We start from the raw sequence: 8,924 nt of genomic DNA on the forward strand, positions 1-8,924 counted from the left end.
ATATAATAATCTTGCAAAAAAAAAAAAAAAAAAAAAAAAGAGTCAATGCCCGATCTCTGAATCTTAGCAGGTTTAGGTCTGGTTAGTACTTGGATGAGAGACCGCCAAGGAATACCAGGTGCTTTAAGCTTTTGGAATTTTTTCACTTAGTATATAATAAATTTGGCAAAAAATAGAGTCAATGCCCGATCTCTGAATATAAGCAGGTTTGCGCCAGGTTAGTACATGGATGGGAGACTGCCTGGGAATACCAGGTGCTTTAAATTTTTGGATATTTTTCACGAATTATATAATAATCTGGCAAAAAAAAAAAAAAGAGTCAATGCCCGATCTCTGAATCTTTGCAGGTTTAGGTTTGGTTAGTACTTGGATGAGAGACCGCCTAGGAATACCAGGTGCTTTAAGCTTTTGGGGTTTCTTTCCTACTTTTATAATGTACTGGCGAGTAGATTGGCTGATCTTTAAATAGCCTTCTCTTTGCAGCAGTCTTCGCTTATGGCCATACCAGCCTGGCTATGCCCGATCTTGTCTGATCTCGTAAGCTAAGCAGGTTTGGGCCTGGTTAGTGCCTGGATGGGAGACCGCCTGGGAATACCAGGTACTCTAAGCTTTTTTGAAATTTTTCACTTAGTATATAATAATTTTGCCAAAAAATAGAGTCAATGCCCGATCTCTGAATATAAGCAGGTTTGCGCCAGGTTAGTACATGGATGGGAGACTGCCTGGGAATACCAGGTGCTTTAAATGTTTGGATATTTTTCACGAATTATATAATAATCTTGCAAAAAAAAAAAAAAAAAAAAAAGAGTCAATGCCCGATCTCTGAATCTTAGCAGGTTTAGGTCTGGTTAGTACTTGGATGAGAGACCGCCAAGGAATACCAGGTGCTTTAAGCTTTTGGAATTTTTTCACTTAGTATATAATAAATTTGGCAAAAAATAGAGTCAATGCCCGATCTCTGAATATAAGCAGGTTTGGGCCAGGTTAGTACATGGATGGGAGACTGCCTGGGAATACCAGGTGCTTTAAGCTTTTGGAATTTTTTCACTTAGTATATAATAAATTTGGCAAAAAATAGAGTCAATGCCCGATCTCTGAATATAAGCAGGTTTGGGCCAGGTTAGTACATGGATGGGAGACTGCCTGGGAATACCAGGTGCTTTAAATTTTTGGATATTTTTCACGAATTATATAATAATCTTGCAAAAAAAAAAAAAAAAAAAAAAGAGTCAATGCTCGATCTCTGAATCTTAGCAGGTTTAGGTCTGGTTAGTACTTGGATGAGAGACCGCCAAGGAATACCAGGTGCTTTAAGCTTTTGGAATTTTTTCACTTAGTATATAATAAATTTGGCAAAAAATAGAGTCAATGCCCGATCTCTGAATATAAGCAGGTTTGGGCCAGGTTAGTACATGGATGGGAGACTGCCTGGGAATACCAGGTGCTTTAAGCTTTTGGAATTTTTTCACTTAGTATATAATAAATTTGGCAAAAAATAGAGTCAATGCCCGATCTCTGAATATAAGCAGGTTTGCGCCAGGTTAGTACATGGATGGGAGACTGCCTGGGAATACCAGGTGCTTTAAATTTTTGGATATTTTTCACGAATTGTATAATAATCTGGCAAAAAAAAAAAAAAAAGAGTCAATGCCCGATCTCTGAATCTTAGCAGGTTTAGGTCTGGTTAGTACTTGGATGAGAGACCGCCAAGGAATACCAGGTGCTTTAAGCTTTTGGAATTTTTTCACTTAGTATATAATAAATTTGGCAAAAAATAGAGTCAGTGCCCGATCTCTGAATATAAGCAGGTTTGGGCCAGGTTAGTACATGGATGGGAGACTGCCTGGGAATACCAGGTGCTTTAAATGTTTGGATATTTTTCACAAATTATATAATAATCTTGCAAAAAAAAAAAAAAATAGAGTCAATGCCCGATCTCTGAATCTTAGCAGGTTTAGGTCTGGTTAGTACTTGGATGAGAGACCGCCTAGGAATACCAGGTGCTTTAAGCTTTTGGGGTTTCTTTCCTACTTTTATAATGTACTGGCGAGTAGATTGGCTGATCTTTAAATAGCCTTCTCTTTGCAGCAGTCTTCGCTTATGGCCATACCAGCCTGGCTATGCCCGATCTTGTCTGATCTCGTAAGCTAAGCAGGTTTGGGCCTGGTTAGTGCCTGGATGGGAGACCGCCTGGGAATACCAGGTACTCTAAGCTTTTTTGAAATTTTTCACTTAGTATATAATAATTTTGCCAAAAAATAGAGTCAATGCCCGATCTCTGAATATAAGCAGGTTTGCGCCAGGTTAGTACATGGATGGGAGACTGCCTGGGAATACCAGGTGCTTTAAATGTTTGGATATTTTTCACGAATTATATAATAATCTTGCAAAAAAAAAAAAAAAAAAAAAAAGAGTCAATGCCCGATCTCTGAATCTTAGCAGGTTTAGGTCTGGTTAGTACTTGGATGAGAGACCGCCAAGGAATACCAGGTGCTTTAAGCTTTTGGAATTTTTTCACTTAGTATATAATAAATTTGGCAAAAAATAGAGTCAATGCCCGATCTCTGAATATAAGCAGGTTTGCGCCAGGTTAGTACATGGATGGGAGACTGCCTGGGAATACCAGGTGCTTTAAATTTTTGGATATTTTTCACGAATTATATAATAATCTGGCAAAAAAAAAAAAAAGAGTCAATGCCCGATCTCTGAATCTTTGCAGGTTTAGGTTTGGTTAGTACTTGGATGAGAGACCGCCTAGGAATACCAGGTGCTTTAAGCTTTTGGGGTTTCTTTCCTACTTTTATAATGTACTGGCGAGTAGATTGGCTGATCTTTAAATAGCCTTCTCTTTGCAGCAGTCTTCGCTTATGGCCATACCAGCCTGGCTATGCCCGATCTTGTCTGATCTCGTAAGCTAAGCAGGTTTGGGCCTGGTTAGTGCCTGGATGGGAGACCGCCTGGGAATACCAGGTACTCTAAGCTTTTTTGAAATTTTTCACTTAGTATATAATAATTTTGCCAAAAAATAGAGTCAATGCCCGATCTCTGAATATAAGCAGGTTTGCGCCAGGTTAGTACATGGATGGGAGACTGCCTGGGAATACCAGGTGCTTTAAATGTTTGGATATTTTTCACGAATTATATAATAATCTTGCAAAAAAAAAAAAAAAAAAAAAAAGAGTCAATGCCCGATCTCTGAATCTTAGCAGGTTTAGGTCTGGTTAGTACTTGGATGAGAGACCGCCAAGGAATACCAGGTGCTTTAAGCTTTTGGAATTTTTTCACTTAGTATATAATAAATTTGGCAAAAAATAGAGTCAATGCCCGATCTCTGAATATAAGCAGGTTTGGGCCAGGTTAGTACATGGATGGGAGACTGCCTGGGAATACCAGGTGCTTTAAGCTTTTGGAATTTTTTCACTTAGTATATAATAAATTTGGCAAAAAATAGAGTCAATGCCCGATCTCTGAATATAAGCAGGTTTGGGCCAGGTTAGTACATGGATGGGAGACTGCCTGGGAATACCAGGTGCTTTAAATTTTTGGATATTTTTCACGAATTATATAATAATCTTGCAAAAAAAAAAAAAAAAAAAAAAGAGTCAATGCTCGATCTCTGAATCTTAGCAGGTTTAGGTCTGGTTAGTACTTGGATGAGAGACCGCCAAGGAATACCAGGTGCTTTAAGCTTTTGGAATTTTTTCACTTAGTATATAATAAATTTGGCAAAAAATAGAGTCAATGCCCGATCTCTGAATATAAGCAGGTTTGGGCCAGGTTAGTACATGGATGGGAGACTGCCTGGGAATACCAGGTGCTTTAAGCTTTTGGAATTTTTTCACTTAGTATATAATAAATTTGGCAAAAAATAGAGTCAATGCCCGATCTCTGAATATAAGCAGGTTTGCGCCAGGTTAGTACATGGATGGGAGACTGCCTGGGAATACCAGGTGCTTTAAATTTTTGGATATTTTTCACGAATTGTATAATAATCTGGCAAAAAAAAAAAAAAAAGAGTCAATGCCCAATCTCTGAATCTTAGCAGGTTTAGGTCTGGTTAGTACTTGGATGAGAGACCGCCAAGGAATACCAGGTGCTTTAAGCTTTTGGAATTTTTTCACTTAGTATATAATAAATTTGGCAAAAAATAGAGTCAGTGCCCGATCTCTGAATATAAGCAGGTTTGGGCCAGGTTAGTACATGGATGGGAGACTGCCTGGGAATACCAGGTGCTTTAAATGTTTGGATATTTTTCACAAATTATATAATAATCTTGCAAAAAAAAAAAAAAATAGAGTCAATGCCCGATCTCTGAATCTTAGCAGGTTTAGGTCTGGTTAGTACTTGGATGAGAGACCGCCTAGGAATACCAGGTGCTTTAAGCTTTTGGGGTTTCTTTCCTACTTTTATAATGTACTGGCGAGTAGATTGGCTGATCTTTAAATAGCCTTCTCTTTGCAGCAGTCTTCGCTTATGGCCATACCAGCCTGGCTATGCCCGATCTTGTCTGATCTCGTAAGCTAAGCAGGTTTGGGCCTGGTTAGTGCCTGGATGGGAGACCGCCTGGGAATACCAGGTACTCTAAGCTTTTTTGAAATTTTTCACTTAGTATATAATAATTTTGCCAAAAAATAGAGTCAATGCCCGATCTCTGAATATAAGCAGGTTTGCGCCAGGTTAGTACATGGATGGGAGACTGCCTGGGAATACCAGGTGCTTTAAATGTTTGGATATTTTTCACGAATTATATAATAATCTTGCAAAAAAAAAAAAAAAAAAAAAAAGAGTCAATGCCCGATCTCTGAATCTTAGCAGGTTTAGGTCTGGTTAGTACTTGGATGAGAGACCGCCAAGGAATACCAGGTGCTTTAAGCTTTTGGAATTTTTTCACTTAGTATATAATAAATTTGGCAAAAAATAGAGTCAATGCCCGATCTCTGAATATAAGCAGGTTTGCGCCAGGTTAGTACATGGATGGGAGACTGCCTGGGAATACCAGGTGCTTTAAATTTTTGGATATTTTTCACGAATTATATAATAATCTGGCAAAAAAAAAAAAAAGAGTCAATGCCCGATCTCTGAATCTTTGCAGGTTTAGGTTTGGTTAGTACTTGGATGAGAGACCGCCTAGGAATACCAGGTGCTTTAAGCTTTTGGGGTTTCTTTCCTACTTTTATAATGTACTGGCGAGTAGATTGGCTGATCTTTAAATAGCCTTCTCTTTGCAGCAGTCTTCGCTTATGGCCATACCAGCCTGGCTATGCCCGATCTTGTCTGATCTCGTAAGCTAAGCAGGTTTGGGCCTGGTTAGTGCCTGGATGGGAGACCGCCTGGGAATACCAGGTACTCTAAGCTTTTTTGAAATTTTTCACTTAGTATATAATAATTTTGCCAAAAAATAGAGTCAATGCCCGATCTCTGAATATAAGCAGGTTTGCGCCAGGTTAGTACATGGATGGGAGACTGCCTGGGAATACCAGGTGCTTTAAATGTTTGGATATTTTTCACGAATTATATAATAATCTTGCAAAAAAAAAAAAAAAAAAAAAAAGAGTCAATGCCCGATCTCTGAATCTTAGCAGGTTTAGGTCTGGTTAGTACTTGGATGAGAGACCGCCAAGGAATACCAGGTGCTTTAAGCTTTTGGAATTTTTTCACTTAGTATATAATAAATTTGGCAAAAAATAGAGTCAATGCCCGATCTCTGAATATAAGCAGGTTTGGGCCAGGTTAGTACATGGATGGGAGACTGCCTGGGAATACCAGGTGCTTTAAGCTTTTGGAATTTTTTCACTTAGTATATAATAAATTTGGCAAAAAATAGAGTCAATGCCCGATCTCTGAATATAAGCAGGTTTGGGCCAGGTTAGTACATGGATGGGAGACTGCCTGGGAATACCAGGTGCTTTAAATTTTTGGATATTTTTCACGAATTATATAATAATCTTGCAAAAAAAAAAAAAAAAAAAAAAAAAAGAGTCAATGCCCGATCTCTGAATCTTAGCAGGTTTAGGTCTGGTTAGTACTTGGATGAGAGACCGCCAAGGAATACCAGGTGCTTTAAGCTTTTGGAATTTTTTCACTTAGTATATAATAAATTTGGCAAAAAATAGAGTCAATGCCCGATCTCTGAATATAAGCAGGTTTGGGCCAGGTTAGTACTTGGATGAGAGACCGCCTAGGAATACCAGGTGCTTTAAGCTTTTGGGGTTTCTTTCCTACTTTTATAATGTACTGGCGAGTAGATTGGCTGATCTTTAAATAGCCTTCTCTTTGCAGCAGTCTTCGCTTATGGCCATACCAGCCTGGCTATGCCCGATCTTGTCTGATCTCGTAAGCTAAGCAGGTTTGGGCCTGGTTAGTGCCTGGATGGGAGACCGCCTGGGAATACCAGGTACTCTAAGCTTTTTTGAAATTTTTCACTTAGTATATAATAATTTTGCCAAAAAATAGAGTCAATGCCCGATCTCTGAATATAAGCAGGTTTGCGCCAGGTTAGTACATGGATGGGAGACTGCCTGGGAATACCAGGTGCTTTAAATGTTTGGATATTTTTCACGAATTATATAATAATCTTGCAAAAAAAAAAAAAAAAAAAAAAAAGAGTCAATGCCCGATCTCTGAATCTTAGCAGGTTTAGGTCTGGTTAGTACTTGGATGAGAGACCGCCAAGGAATACCAGGTGCTTTAAGCTTTTGGAATTTTTTCACTTAGTATATAATAATTTTGCCAAAAAATAGAGTCAATGCCCGATCTCTGAATATAAGCAGGTTTGGGCCAGGTTAGTAATTGGATGAGAGACCGCCTAGGAATACCAGGTGCTTTAAGCTTTTGGGGTTTCTTTCCTACTTTTATAATGTACTGGCGAGTAGATTGGCTGATCTTTAAATAGCCTTCTCTTTGCAGCAGTCTTCGCTTATGGCCATACCAGCCTGGCTATGCCCGATCTTGTCTGATCTCGGAAGCTAAGCAGGTTTGGGCCTGGTTAGTGCCTGGATGGGAGACCGCCTGGGAATACCAGGTACTGTAAGCTTTTTTGAAATTTTTCACTTAGTATATAATAATTTTGCCAAAAAATAGAGTCAATGCCCGATCTCTGAAAATAAGCAGGTTTGCGCCAGGTTAGTACATGGATGGGAGACTGCCTGGGAATACCAGGTGCTTTAAATGTTTGGATATCTTTCACGAATTATATAATAATCTTGCAACAAAAAAAAAGAGTCAATGCCCGATCTCTGAATCTTAGCAGGTTTAGGTCTGGTTAGTACTTGGATGAGAGACCGCCAAGGAATACCAGGTGCTTTAAGCTTTTGGAATTTTTTCACTTAGTATATAATAAATTTGGCAAAAAATAGAGTCAATGCCCGATCTCTGAATATAAGCAGGTTTGGGCCAGGTTAGTACATGGATGGGAGACTGCCTGGGAATACCAGGTGCTTTAAGCTTTTGGAATTTTTTCACTTAGTATATAATAAATTTGGCAAAAAATAGAGTCAATGCCCGATCTCTGAATATAAGCAGGTTTGGGCCAGGTTAGTACATGGATGGGAGACTGCCTGGGAATACCAGGTGCTTTAAATTTTTGGATATTTTTCACGAATTATATAATAATCTTGCAAAAAAAAAAAAAAAAAAAAAGAGTCAATGCCCGATCTCTGAATCTTAGCAGGTTTAGGTCTGGTTAGTACTTGGATGAGAGACCGCCAAGGAATACCAGGTGCTTTAAGCTTTTGGAATTTTTTCACTTAGTATATAATAAATTTGGCAAAAAATAGAGTCAATGCCCGATCTCTGAATATAAGCAGGTTTGGGCCAGGTTAGTACTTGGATGAGAGACCGCCTAGGAATACCAGGTGCTTTAAGCTTTTGGGGTTTCTTTCCTACTTTTATAATGTACTGGCGAGTAGATTGGCTGATCTTTAAATAGCCTTCTCTTTGCAGCAGTCTTCGCTTATGGCCATACCAGCCTGGCTATGCCCGATCTTGTCTGATCTCGTAAGCTAAGCAGGTTTGGGCCTGGTTAGTGCCTGGATGGGAGACCGCCTGGGAATACCAGGTACTCTAAGCTTTTTTGAAATTTTTCACTTAGTATATAATAATTTTGCCAAAAAATAGAGTCAATGCCCGATCTCTGAATATAAGCAGGTTTGCGCCAGGTTAGTACATGGATGGGAGACTGCCTGGGAATACCAGGTGCTTTAAATGTTTGGATATTTTTCACGAATTATATAATAATCTTGCAAAAAAAAAAAAAAAAAAGAGTCAATGCCCGATCTCTGAATCTTAGCAGGTTTAGGTCTGGTTAGTACTTGGATGAGAGACCGCCAAGGAATACCAGGTGCTTTAAGCCTTTGGAATTTTTTCACTTAGTATATAATAATTTTGCCAAAAAATAGAGTCAATGCCCGATCTCTGAATATAAGCAGGTTTGGGCCAGGTTAGTAATTGGATGAGAGACCGCCTAGGAATACCAGGTGCTTTAAGCTTTTGGGGTTTCTTTCCCACTTTTATAATGTACTGGCGAGTAGATTGGCTGATCTTTAAATAGCCTTCTCTTTGCAGCAGTCTTCGCTTATGGCCATACCAGCCTGGCTATGCCCGATCTTGTCTGATCTCGGAAGCTAAGCAGGTTTGGGCCTGGTTAGTGCCTGGATGGGAGACCGCCTGGGAATACCAGGTACTGTAAGCTTTTTTGAAATTTTTCACTTAGTATATAATAATTTTGCCAAAAAATAGAGTCAATGCCCGATCTCTGAAAATAAGCAGGTTTGCGCCAGGTTAGTACATGGATGGGAGACTGCCTGGGAATACCAGGTGCTTTAAATGTTTGGATATCTTTCACGAATTATATAATAATCTTGCAACAAAAAAAAAGAGTCAATGCCCGATCTCTGAATCTTAGCAGGTTTAGATCTGGTTAGTAC

At 39.0% G+C, this 8,924-nt stretch overlaps 2 non-coding genes and 7 pseudogenes across 2 annotated transcripts; all 9 read left to right on the forward strand.

The window, feature by feature from the left end:
- The first annotated feature begins 491 nt into the window (after nucleotides 1-491).
- On the forward strand, nucleotides 492-610 carry LOC127975603 (uncharacterized; annotated as a pseudogene).
- Nucleotides 611-2,096: 1,486 nt separating this feature from the next.
- On the forward strand, nucleotides 2,097-2,215 carry LOC127975604 (uncharacterized; annotated as a pseudogene).
- Nucleotides 2,216-2,863: 648 nt separating this feature from the next.
- LOC127975605 (uncharacterized) lies at nucleotides 2,864-2,982 on the forward strand (annotated as a pseudogene).
- A 1,487-nt stretch (nucleotides 2,983-4,469) lies between these two features.
- On the forward strand, nucleotides 4,470-4,588 carry LOC127975606 (uncharacterized; annotated as a pseudogene).
- Nucleotides 4,589-5,236: 648 nt separating this feature from the next.
- LOC127975607 (uncharacterized) lies at nucleotides 5,237-5,355 on the forward strand (annotated as a pseudogene).
- A 932-nt stretch (nucleotides 5,356-6,287) lies between these two features.
- On the forward strand, nucleotides 6,288-6,406 carry LOC127975608 (uncharacterized; annotated as a pseudogene).
- A 508-nt stretch (nucleotides 6,407-6,914) lies between these two features.
- Nucleotides 6,915-7,033, forward strand: LOC127975695 (5S ribosomal RNA). The gene has a single exon (XR_008157577.1). It is a non-coding gene; the product is annotated as a 5S ribosomal RNA (ribosomal RNA).
- Nucleotides 7,034-7,949: 916 nt separating this feature from the next.
- Nucleotides 7,950-8,068, forward strand: LOC127975610 (uncharacterized; annotated as a pseudogene).
- A 502-nt stretch (nucleotides 8,069-8,570) lies between these two features.
- On the forward strand, nucleotides 8,571-8,689 carry LOC127975706 (5S ribosomal RNA). Its single transcript, XR_008157578.1, has one exon. It is a non-coding gene; the product is annotated as a 5S ribosomal RNA (ribosomal RNA).
- Nucleotides 8,690-8,924: the final 235 nt, after the last annotated feature.

The sequence above is a fragment of the Carassius gibelio genome, chromosome B16 (assembly GCF_023724105.1).
Source record: "Carassius gibelio isolate Cgi1373 ecotype wild population from Czech Republic chromosome B16, carGib1.2-hapl.c, whole genome shotgun sequence".
Taxonomy (NCBI): Eukaryota; Metazoa; Chordata; class Actinopteri; order Cypriniformes; family Cyprinidae; genus Carassius; species Carassius gibelio.